This window comes from Kogia breviceps, chromosome 2, assembly GCF_026419965.1.
Source record: "Kogia breviceps isolate mKogBre1 chromosome 2, mKogBre1 haplotype 1, whole genome shotgun sequence".
NCBI classification, from domain to species: Eukaryota; Metazoa; Chordata; class Mammalia; order Artiodactyla; family Physeteridae; genus Kogia; species Kogia breviceps.
Genome location: NC_081311.1, coordinates 19,413,769 through 19,426,176, shown reverse-complemented (window position 1 = coordinate 19,426,176; position 12,408 = coordinate 19,413,769). Strand labels below are relative to the sequence as shown.

The 12,408-nt window shown below is 46.7% G+C and overlaps 1 protein-coding gene across 5 annotated transcripts in view; it reads left to right on the top strand.

Annotated features, from left to right (window-relative positions):
- The window catches only part of RBM20 (RNA binding motif protein 20), a 209,131-nt gene that overhangs the window by 71,365 nt on the left and 125,358 nt on the right, over window positions 1-12,408 (top strand). The gene's annotated exons all lie outside the window — the stretch shown is intronic.

Below are 12,408 nucleotides of genomic sequence, written 5' to 3'. Positions count from 1 at the left end.
AAGACCTCAGATGTCAGAATGAGGCATGTGGGGGGCAGAGTCTTGTCTACCCTCCCATTTGGGGAGGGGAGGGCTTCCCACTGGGCACCTGCTCCTGCGCCAACCTCTGACCACTTCCTCTTCTCTGCCTTTGGTTAATTTTGGTGGCTGGAGAGGACTGTTATCAGTAGTTCGGAGCAGTGAATTTAGTTGTATTTCTTTCGATGTGGCAGTGTTTCCTCTATAGAGCTTTGCTGGCTCTTAGTTGCTATTAGTGCTTAAATGACTGTTAGGACAGATGATTTGAAATGATTAATAGAAAAAAGTATTTTAAGCATAGTAGCGGGCATTTTAAAATTTAATTTTAATTACTCAAGTAGTATGTGAATACATTCTGCTTTAAAATATAAAACATTGCATATAAAGCTAAGGTGGTTTTTTTTTTCACCACCCCCCACAATCTCAGAACCTGTCCCAGTACCAATCCTCTTACCCCTGTGTATCCTTTGCTTTGCTCCTCAGGGAGCCTGGAGCACAGGGTGATAGTACTAATTCCACCCTGAGTACTGTTGACAAAGGAGCCCCAGGACCCGGGTTCCAGGGGCGATGCAGCAACAGGCTCAGTCATTCTCCCAGCAACCCTGGGAGGTAGGAGGTGGGTACCCTACAGTTGGTAACAGCTCTACTGGAATATGTGTCACACGCTATACTATAAAATTCGCCCTTTTAAAGTTTGCCGTTCAGTGTTTTTTTTTTGTTTGTTTGTTTTTTTTGTATATTCACCAAGTTCTACATCCATCACTGCTGTCTCATTCCCAAACATTTTCATACCCAGAAGGAAATTGCGGCGTGTAAGTTGTTCCCACGGGTTGCAGGCTGCTCCAGCTGGAATAGCTCAAAGCTGGGAGCTGTAACACCCAGGTGGCTTTACAGCCCGTCACCACTTCTCTGTTGAAGGGGAGGGAGTGTGAAGGTGTTTCCTTGCTGCTCTGCAGGGGTGCTTTGTCAGGATGTCCTCAGTTCTGTTTCTAGGGCAGAAGACAGATTGTTGGGTCATTGGATCATTGCCTCACTTTACCGTCGTGAGTGGAGAGAGTGGTCAGTATTCAGGCTGTGCGGCATCCTTCCATTGACTCTTGCTTGGGCTCTTCCTCCCACATATTTGTCTTGCAATGCCTGGTGACGTCCCTGCCTCCACTGGTATGCTGGGTCATATTGTCGCCCTGCGGGCAGCCTGGCACTTGGAGACTAAGAGAGGGTATATTCTTTTACTGTAGCCAAAGCAGATATTTTTGCTGCGTGTGAGGAGTCAGAACAGCAGGTCAAGGAAGACAGGATCACCATGATCACAGAAAAGCATTTATCCAGCACCCTGTGTGCGTGCGCCTGGTTTAGTATGGCTGTGCCCAGCTTCTCCCCACTGCCAGGAGCTTGACCTGTCGGCCCTTGATCGCACACCTAGCATGTGCTGGGGGTTTGGTGACTGAGGCCCAGTCTCTGTTTTCAAGAAGTGTTAAGTCTTTGGTTTGGAGAAACGTCTGTGGACCACCGCTGTGATAAAGAGGTCCTGAGCTGCCGATAAAGTGACAGACATAACCTTGTGAACTTGGACCATCACTGCCCTTTCCCTCCTGCTCATTCTTTCCCTGTTGAATTCACAGGGATGTCTTGAGAGCAGATGAGACCAAGGATGTGCCAGCCCTGAATGCGCTAGTAGCACTCACATTTTGGGGTCAGAGATCCCTTTAGAGAGATGATGAAAACTTTGGACTTTGACCTCAGAAAAATTACCCTGGGGCACACACCCATGTGATTTTACAGACAGTTTCAATTTCATGGCTCTTATGCATATCTTGAAACCCATCCACGGACCCCCATGACGTTTAACACCTGTTTCAGAGCTTATTTCCTGAAGGGTGTTTTTAAAATCCCAGATGATAATTCATATTACTGTTATTTAGAATACTGATGCCCAGTTATTTCTTTGTCAAAAACCCTTATTCTTCAAAATACCATTTTCTAAATGTTCCTTATGATGAGATATTACTTATTGTAGATTCTTGAACCCCAAGGATAAAGCAAAAACAGGGTAATCTGATTGACCAGATTTTTCTTCTGTCCTTGTATACATGTATAAAATAAAGTAGAAGACAATGGCATAGGAGCAGCCTTTAAAAAAGAATACATACAAAGCACATAAATCTGGATTTTAGGTATGACATCCGGCTTGGTTGTGTATTTTGGGGGCTGCAGAGCCCACAGAACTGTTTCTGGAGGGGACGGTGTTAAATCTACTGCTCTTGTCAACCTGATTGTACGGCACAGAGCTGGGGTGGCGCGTATGTAGGAGGCCAAGGGCAATGGTCTGGCCATGCCAGGCTTCCTGAGACGCGGGGGCAGGATTGACAGGCACAGCTTGGTCTCGGTGCTGGGGGGGAATCTGCTGTGTGTGCAGCCTCCTTCCTGCCCCTCCCCGTGCTGGCAGGCGGTGGTGCCACCGTTGGCCACTCTATCTGCCCCCTCCTACCGGAGTCCTCCCTCCACACACCCTCCTCTCTGCTCCCCTGACGCAGCCCCTCGACCGGCCTCTTGGTGGAATGTCCTGTCCTGGGAGGCATTGCATCACTCTGTCCAGGCTCCTGCTTCCCAGGGCTGGTGTGACTCTGACCATGAAAGGGCTGAGGTTTGGGTTTCAGGGCTGCTGTAGTGTCTCTGTCCTAGGTGGCATGCCTCAAGGTTGCAATGGTAAGGTCACAGTACCACCCAGCATCTATAAACAGCGTAGTATTTTATTTTTCCTACTAAAACACTTCCTAAGTTCTCCCCTTATCCTTCCACGGTGTGGCCTGCTGTTCAAAGAGAGGCCCTCTGTTCACCGGTCTGCAGCTCTCGCGGTAGCCTGAGATGAGATCTGGCAGGTGGCTGCAGGACCACTCGTGCCCAGGTGAGAGTTTCACTAATGCTGCAGCTTAGTGATTAACCCCAGGTCCCCCACCTGCTGGATATGGAATTGTGGGCAAGCGACGGCCTCTCTCAGCTACTCAGTCTCCTTGTCTGTGAGGTGGGAATGATAACACCTATTTCTTTGGGTTTATGTGCGAATGAAATGACAATGCAGAGGGACTCCAAAGTTCAGAGGTCCCCAAGACCCTACCGTCACTTCTGACACCAACTGCAAGTTTGGGAGTCCTCAAGACCATCCTCACTTCTGACACCAGCTGCAAATCCAGGAGCCCAAGACTACCCTCAGGCACAGTAATTCATTAGAAAGACTTACAGAACTTACCGGAAGCTGTGACAATTACACTTACGTTGAAAGTTTACAGATTAAAATAAGCCAAGGGAAGAGAAACGCAGGGCAGAGTCCAGGAAAATTCCACGCGCGGAGCTTCTGATTGTTGTCTCCCGCTGTAGACGCGGTCGTCTGCCCGCGAGGCTGACCTCAAGTCTCCAGCCTCTTGAAGGTCAAGCTGATACCATATGGGCCAGAGACCCCCACCGTTAGTCACATTGTTAGACTGTCCGGTGAGGCCCCGGGTGCCCAGGTAACAGACACTCTTATTAGGCAGGACATTGCAGGGCTTAAAGATCGCCTCTCAGAACCCAAGAGCAAGATGAAGGCCAGACCTCTCTTTGTGAAGCTTGATTCTTTACTACACAGAGACAGCGCCTGCTATGGGGTAGACTTCCGCGAATTGCTGTTAGCTCTCATTTTTATGCCCGAGGGTCAAGGTGAGGGGAAGTGGCCTCAGTTCTCCTTCTTTCTCCCCTCTCTTTGATTGTGGTCTTGCAAGGGTGTCATCACCTTGCCTATTTGAAGTTAATATGGGGTATGTTTCTGCCAGATAATCAGGCCTCTTGTTCATATGGTGCTTTGAACCTGTGAGGTTCACCGGTGCTTGTTTGAGCCTCACAATAACCCGATGAGGTGGGTAGACAGGTGTTATTATCCTACTTTTACAGGTGAGGCAGTGAGGTCATAGGAGGCTTGCTGAGTTTCCGGGACTCCGGACAGGCCGTGGGGACAAGGGTAGGGGTGGCAGTCCGGGGTCTCTATCAGCTTCTCCTGCCAATCCCCAGAGCCGTGCCTCTCTGGTTCACGTGCACAGCCGCAAACCAGATGGGCCCGGGTTCAGATCTGGTCCCTGACACACCCAGGCTGCGTGATCTTTGGGGCAGATTCCTTCATTGCTCCCCGGCCTAGTAGGATTCTTGTCAGAATCACATGAGGTCAAGCAGGTAAAGGGTAGGCTCATAATACTGGTAGCTGATGTGGAACATCGGTACTCACAGTAACACCTGGCACTATTATTGCTACTGTCACAATGACAGGAATAACTTAAGTGCTTTGCTAGGTGCGTAAGGAATTCAGTATGAGAAGGTACCTTGGATACAAAGAAGGCAGCTCATGGCACAGTCATTCCTCCTTTTTAGGTAATGACCAGGTATTTAGCTAAATAGTCTATGAAACAATATTTGTTGCTCCCAAACCTCCGTCCTGCTACCAGGCGTGTCTACCTTCAGCCCCAGGCACCTGGCCTCTCCTCTGTCCTGGGAAACCCCACCGCCTCCTGCTCAGCCCAACTCTGACCCCAGTGGAGGCTCACACCCCGACATTTTACACTTTCCTTTGAAGCATTTATCCAGTCACAGTTTCGCATTTCTTTGACAGTTTGGTTAATATCTATCTCTTCTGCTAGGCTCTGAGCCCCTCGCGGGAGGAAGCTGGGATGTGATCTCCCGGATCCATCGTGATGTGCTGCAGTCGTAACGGCCGGGGTAGGGGGGCATCTCTTCCAGGCTCCAGGGCTTGATTCCCACTTGGGACACACTGGCCTTGGCGCCCTGGCTGCAGTGCCCACAGCCCTAGGGGGACTGCGCCCCATGTAGGATGTTGGAATGCTCCGCTGACCTCCTCTTTCTGGGGAATGTTATCATCATTTCCTTTCCTTTTCGAGGAGCCCCAAGTGCCAGGTGCTCGCCTGTGCTGGCTCTTAGCTCTGCATGCTGCCCGGCAGGAGCAGCTTCCTGGATGGGAGACAGCAGCTAGGTGGTTGCTTGTACCGCATTTGACACGGTTTCCTACCACTGGTGTCCTCCCCGTTGTGCACTCCCATAGCAGCGACCAGGCAAAGCCTCTAGGCAAAGATTTAAGAACATCCAAATTGAAGACTCCCGATTTTAACCTCGTGAATCCTGGCTTGTCCACCCCACTCCCTACCCTGGGTGTCTTCACTCCGTTAACACCTCCACCCCTTCTGCAAGTCCTCTGGCAGAATGAACATAGCTTGGTCCTGAGCGCTCCTTCTCCAGCCTCGGAAGGGGCGGCAGTGCTGTGCAGACTTTGGATTCAGACAAGCTGGGGGTTCCCTTCTGGCTGTGCTGCTACATCTGTGCTTTGAATAAGCTCTAAGCTGCTCAGAGCTTCATCTGTAAAATGGACAGAGTGTCCGGCCTGTGGCTGGCCCTTGGGCCATGTCACCATGTCCTCCCCTCCAGAGCTCGTCACGGTGGGATGGAGGTCCCCCCCTCCAGTCTTTCTCAGTTTCCTGAGCCAGGACAAAGAGCCCTGAGACCCTGTGCTCAGTGCCTGCTTCCCCTTTCTTCTCTCTCATTCCTATTTAACAACAATGCAAGGGCAAAATCATGTGTCAGAGGCCAGCAGGCAGGGAAAACAGGAGGAAAGAAGGGAGGCATCCTTTTTGGTTTCTTCCTCCCTCCCCACACTTGTACTTGAAGTGCCACCTGCCTTCCCCCTGCACCCCCCTCCTGTTTAGGGTGGGCATGTAGGCTTACTCACCCCGTACTGTCCTAGTAAACCAGTGTGCTAGATCTGTTCTTCAACGTGTAGCGTACATGCTTTGTGTTGAGTGGTCTCTAAGTCTCCTAGTATTTCATTCAATGCCTAAGGTAAGTTTTAGGCATGCAATTGTTTTGTTTTATCCTTTATTGGTATGAAAGGTCATCATCCTCTCAGTTACTCTGAGTGCGGCCAGTTCTCAATATTCGGGAGCTGGTTATTAACCCTGTTGGAAAATAGCCAGGCTCCTTCCTGCTTTCCTCTCGCCTTCCCCATGCCTGTCCTCAAACTCAGACACAACACAGGCAAGCAAGCCAAGAAGCTGCTAGTCTCCCTGCTTTATTCCTTTCCTTGAGAGAATGAAAGCAGGAAGAGGAGGCATCTCATTTGATGTCTCGGCTAACAATGAAAGGATGGGATGGGTGAGGGGAAAAGTAGAAACCGTGTTTGGAATTTCAGTTAGAGCAGTGACGTCCCCTCCATATTATCTTACACTTGTTCACGAGGCCATAGATTTCCTTTGTCATATCCCATATCTTTCTGAAAAATCCAGGAATCCGTGCTCTTTAGCTGAATTTATAAATCTGCTTTAGTTACAGTTCTGTCATTTTTGTATGTGCGGCCATCCTGATCCTTAAAATAATGTTTCAGCAGCCCTTTATCTTACACATTTTTAGGTAATATCTTTCTTATAGATCTTTTTTAGATGTGGACCATTTTTTTTAAAGTCTTTGTTGAACTTGTTACACTATGGCTCCTGTTCCATGTTTTGTTTTTCTGGCCCCAAGGCATGTGGGATCTTAGCTCCCCAACCAGGGATTGAACCCATAACCCCTGCACTGGCAGGCAAAGGCTTAACCACTGGACCGCCAGGGAAGTCCCTGTAGATAGTACCTTTTTCCCCCTTTGTTTTGTTGTCTAAGTTGTCTCAACTTAGACTTTTCTGAGAATGTGGTAATGAGGATAGAAATCTTTATGGTCGTGTGGCTTCCAAAGGCAAAAACTACCTTTCTCTGTCTACCTCAAATTGCTTTCCTTAGGGTTTGGGCTTCTGCAGGAATTTTCCTTAGTTTCATACTGAGTATAGTGTTCTCTTCAGCTGAATTTGCAAAATGTAAGATTTGAGGTTTAAATCTGGTCTTCTTTCACCCAGTGAATGCTCACTCATTGCACTTGGCATTAGATGCCTTTTAATCTCACAGGAAGATGGATCTCACCCCATGGGTTTACCTTCATCATCTCGAGAGCCATTTCTTGTCTTCTTAATCTTCCCACCTATTTTTTTCTAAAGGGACAATGTGTCTCAAATAACTGCCACTTTTGATGAGTTAATAATCATGCTTTATTTCTGATTCTGACCGTCTTTTCCTCCCCTTTCTGTCTTTTCTCCAGGGTATTTCTTTTACACAGCAGCCTCCAGCATTTCTATATTGCAGTTTTGTTTGCTTATCTTTTTAATGGCTGTTCTGTCTGCCTTTTCCTATTCTTCCCTGCCTTTGCTTTCTGGGAAGTTAGCGCCGACATTCTTTCCCTGACCCACCGTTAGTCTGTACTTGCTTCTGCAAGAAGCATTTCTTGTGTTGACAGGCATCTCTGCCCTTAGTCTCCTCTCTCAGATTTCTGTTAAGAATTTGGGGGAAGCTTTCATTTCTCCACCAGGCATAAGCAATGCCACTTGGCCACCAACTTCTGACAAAGGTAACACTGGGTTTTCAAGGGCACATTCAGTTCACTGTTTGTCCCTAAGAGTTGGGGTTCATTCTTTGGTAGGTTCTGAAATCATTCCCTAAATTTCTTTTATTTCCCAAATGCCAGTTTTCCCATCCTGGGGCCCAGGGGCCTTCTGGGCTGAGTGTGAATCCCTGACACTGAGGTCTGTCCTTGCCGGTTGCTGACACCCCATTGTTGGATTCTGGAGCAGAAATTCTGTGGGAGAGGCTTGCTCGTTTTCTTGCCCCAAGAAGAAGAACTGAGCTGGTGGTAAGGGTGGGAACCTGGCCTTCTGAGCCAGGAGACTTGAGGACCTTGCTGGAAATCTCTCACCCGTGGACCCTTCAGCAGCCTTTCCCCCACAGTACCTAGTTCCCTATAACAGACCCCAGGAAGCCCTAGTAAACCTTCCCAGGCAGCAGGATCTGGCCTGAAATCAGTGATGACCAATCTCAGTTCCCTGTATTATCAGGTCTATTCACCAGGCTCAGCAAACTTCCTTTAAGTCAGTACTTCCTTTATGGAATCAATTTTTGTGGGTACCAGAATCCCTGCTGGATAACCTACCTCAGTCAAGGTTCTCTGCTCCCTTCCTGTCTCAGTCTTAGCATCATCACCACTTAAAATTACAGCAATAGGGGCTTCCCTGGTGGCGCAGTGGTTGGGAGTCCGCCTGCCGATGAGGGGGACGCGGGTTCGTGACCCGGTCCGGGAGGATCCCACATGCTGCGGAGCGGCTGGGCCCGTGAGCCGTGGCCGCTGAGCCTGCGCGTCCGGAGCCTGTGCTCCGCAACCGGAGAGGCCACAGCAGTGAGAGGCCCGCGTACACGCCCCTCAAAAAAAAAAAAAAAATTAAAAAAAAAATACAGCAATAGGGAAGCTGGTAAGGCTCTAAAGTGATGCACCCTTGACAAACAATGCCCTTTTGGCAAGTGGAGGTGTTTTTTTTTGAAACAATATAAATAAAGGGCCAATTTATTATAATAAGATATTATGTTATTGTCTTCACTGTTTTAAGTCTTTAAAATGTCAAAACCCGATCACGTCTCAGTAAAAGAATGCGAATTTACTCTTCTCACAAAGCAATTATGAGGATAACGATGATGGTAATGGTTAAGGGGTGATGATGATGATAGAGGAACTGTAGTGTCGTCCATACTAGTTTGGGGAGTAAACAATGTCACTCTACAATAACAACCCCAGAGTGCATTTCTATCCAAAGTGGCAGGGAAGCCTGAGGGTCCCTGGGGTTCTCAATCACCTGCAAAATCCAACAATATCAGGAGGTACTTATGTGCAGAGATTTGGTTTTTTTGACTTCTAATACTTTATTACTAGTAAAGGTTGAATCAGATGTACTTTCTTAAGATCAGAGGATTCCACAACTATTCACCCAAATGTTATTTGCTCCGAAACTTGCTACCACTACTACTGCTACCGTCAAAGACCGAAGTGTGATTCCCCTTTCTGCTGACTGCCTGTCCGTGAGATGTGCCTTGACCAGGCCATTTGCTCACAGCAAATGGAGTTCTTTTTTTTTTTCAGTTCGCGGGCCTCTCACTGCTGTGGCCTCTCCCATTGCGGAGCACAGGCTCCAGACGCGCAGGCTCGGTGGCCATGGCTCACGGGCCCAGCCGCTCCGCGGCATGTGGGATCCTCCCGGACCGGGGCATGAACCCATGTCCCCTGCATTGGCAGGCAGACTCTCAACCACTGCGCCACCAGGGAAGCCCTGGAGTTCTTTTGGAAGCCATTCTTGGGGCCTCTTTCCAGCCCTTTAGCTCCACAGCTGGGTCATGGTGTCTCAATTCTATCCATCCCTGTCCCACCCTGACATTTCTTCTAGGGCAGAATAAGTGACCCCCTCACATCCTTCACCTCTTGCCAGGGATGCTTCTTGTGTAGGGATGAGCAGAGCTATGAACTGAAACCACAAAGCACAGAGCCAGGTGTATGGATGAGAGGATTGTCCATGTGGCTTCCAAATGTCTACCCAGGTGGGTGTCTTTTGGAGGAAGCTGCCTCTGGGCAAAAGATCGCCAGATACACTGAGGAGGCAAACACCGTGATTTGTGGTTACTATGAGTGGAGGTCCCCATGCATGGCAGGCTCTTTGGTGTGTGCGCCTTGATTAAGGTCATGGCAGATCAGGGGTGCGGCCCCTTGTATGATCCCTGGGGATCTTGTCTGGGGTTTCTGTTTAGCCCTAGAAATATTGGCTTTGCTCTGGCTACACTTTGCCCACATTTTTGTGACTCAGCACTTTCTGGCCACCTGATGCCCAAGAATGACCAAGAACTGCTTGCTCAGCTACCTTCACTCTCACATTAAAGATTATCACCTCTAAAGCAAGGTCATGGACATATTTTATTCTCAGTAATTAGGTTTTCCCTTCTGGAGTGCTTTCTCAAAAAAGCGATCTCACACATGACTTCAGCTAAGCAGCTTGTGTGGGTGTGATGTTTAGCCATACCTGTCTTCCTTGTCTTTTCAGTGTACCTGGGACTGTCTGTTAAACCACATTCACTAGATTCATTCCTTCCCTTTTTTCATAAAACTAAAACCAACCCCTTCCTTCTGTTGGATGAAGAGATCATTTTCATGGTTTACTGAAAGTCTTCATTCTGTCTTGAATTATTGGTCTTTGGGCAAGAACTTGAAAGAAGCATGCTAACTCAAAAATCTCTTCTTGATTGATTTAGGTTTTATAATGTCATAGAGTGTGATAAGAAGGTCTCATCTGTGTCCTTGAAGAAATTGATTTGTGTTTCCTTTGATGCTGACCTACTCTTGAGATATTGAGCAAAAAGGATGGTGAGATTGTGGGAGAAGAAAGAGGAAGGGAGAAGATACTGAAACAGGGAAAATTAGGTCCAGAGATACTGCCTTATCAGTTTAGAAATGAACTCAAGACTTGGCTCAAGGAGCTCATACATATTTGTAATTTTTTTTTTTTTTTTTTTTTTTTTTTGCGGTACGCGGGCCTCTCACTGCTGTGGCCTCTCCCGTTGCGGAGCACAGGCTCCGGACGCGCAGGCTCAGCAGCCACGGCTCACGGGCTCAGCCACTCCGCTCCATGTGGGATCCTCCCAGACCGGTGCACAAACCCCGTGTCCCCTGCATCGGCAGGTGGACTCTCAACCACTGCGCCACCAGGGAAGCCCTATTTGTAATTAAGTAATTTACTTTCAGATATGGTTTTGAGTATTTTTTGAACTTCAGGTGTCATTGGGAATGATTCCCTCTGTTTAATCTTACTCCCCATTAAAACTGGATTTGCATCTGCATCAAATTTTACATTTTAACTACCCAGCAATCCCACTACTGGGCATATACCCTGAGAAAACCATAATTCAAAAAGAGTCATGTACCACAATGTTCATTGCAGCTCTATTTACAATAGCCAGGACATGGAAGCAACCTAAGTGTTCATCAACAGATGAATGGATAAAGAAGATGTGGCACATATATACAATGGAATATTACTCTGCCATAAAAGAGTGAAATTGAGTCATTTGTAGTGAGGTGAATGGACCTAGAGTCTGTCATACAGAGTGAAGTAAATCAGAAAGAGAAAAACAAATACCATACGCTAACACATATATATGGAATCTAAAAAAAAAAAAAAAAAGGTTCTGAAGAACCTAGGGGCAGTACAGGAATAAAGATGCAGACATAGCGAATGGACTTGAGGACACGGAGAGGGGGAAGGGTAAGCTGGGACGAAGTGAGAGAGTGACATTGACATATATACACTACCAAATGTAAAATAGCTAGTGGGAAGCAGCTGCATAGCACAGGGAGATCAGCTCAGTGCTTTGTGACCACCTAGAGGGGTGGGATAGGGAGGGTGGGAGGGAGACGCAAAAGGGAGGGGACATGGGGATATATGTACACATATAGCTGATTCACTTTGTTATACAGCAGAAACTAACACAACATTGTAAAGCAATTATACTCCAATAAAGATGTTAAAAAAAAAACCTGATTAAATACTTAGGAATAAATTTAACCAAGTAAGCAAAAGAACTGTACACTGAAAACTATGAGGCACTGATGAAAAAAACTGAAGAAGACACAAGTAAATGGGAAAAGATTCTGTGCTCATGGATCAGAATAATTAATATTGTTAAAATATCCATATTACCCAAAGTGACCTACACATTCAAGGTAATCCCTATCGAAATTCCAATGGCACTTTTCACAGAAATAGGAAAACAATCCAAAAATGTGTGTGGCACCACAAAAGACCGCAAATAGCAAAAGCAATCTGGAGAAAGAAGAACAAAGCTGGAGGCATCATACTTCCTGATTTCCAACTATGTTACAAAACTGTAGTAATCAGAACAATATAATGCCAGCACAAAAACAGATACGCAGACCAATGGAACAGAATCGAGAGCCCAGAAATGAATCCACACACATAGTCAACTAATATTTGACAAGGAAGCCAAGGATACTCAATGGGGAAAGGATAGTCTCTTCAATAAATAGTACTGGGAAAAGTGGATACTCACATGCAAAAAAATGAAATTGGACACCTATCTTACACCTCTCACAAAAAATAACTTGTAATGGATTAAGAACAAATGTAAGACCTCGGACCATAAAACTCCTAGAAGAAAACATAGGGAAAAATCTCCTTGACATTGGTCTTGGCAATGATTTTTGGATATGACAGCAAAAGCACAAGCAGCAAAAGCAAAAATCAACAGTTGGAACTACATCAAACTAAAACTTCTGCACAGCAAAAGAAACAATCAACAAAAGGAAAAGGCAGCCTGTGAAATGGGAGAAAATATTTGCAAATTATGTATGTGATAAGGAGTTGATATCCAAAATACATAAAGAACTCATACAACTCAGTAGCAAAAAAAATAAAATACAAAACAAAAACCAAATAATACAATCTAAAACTG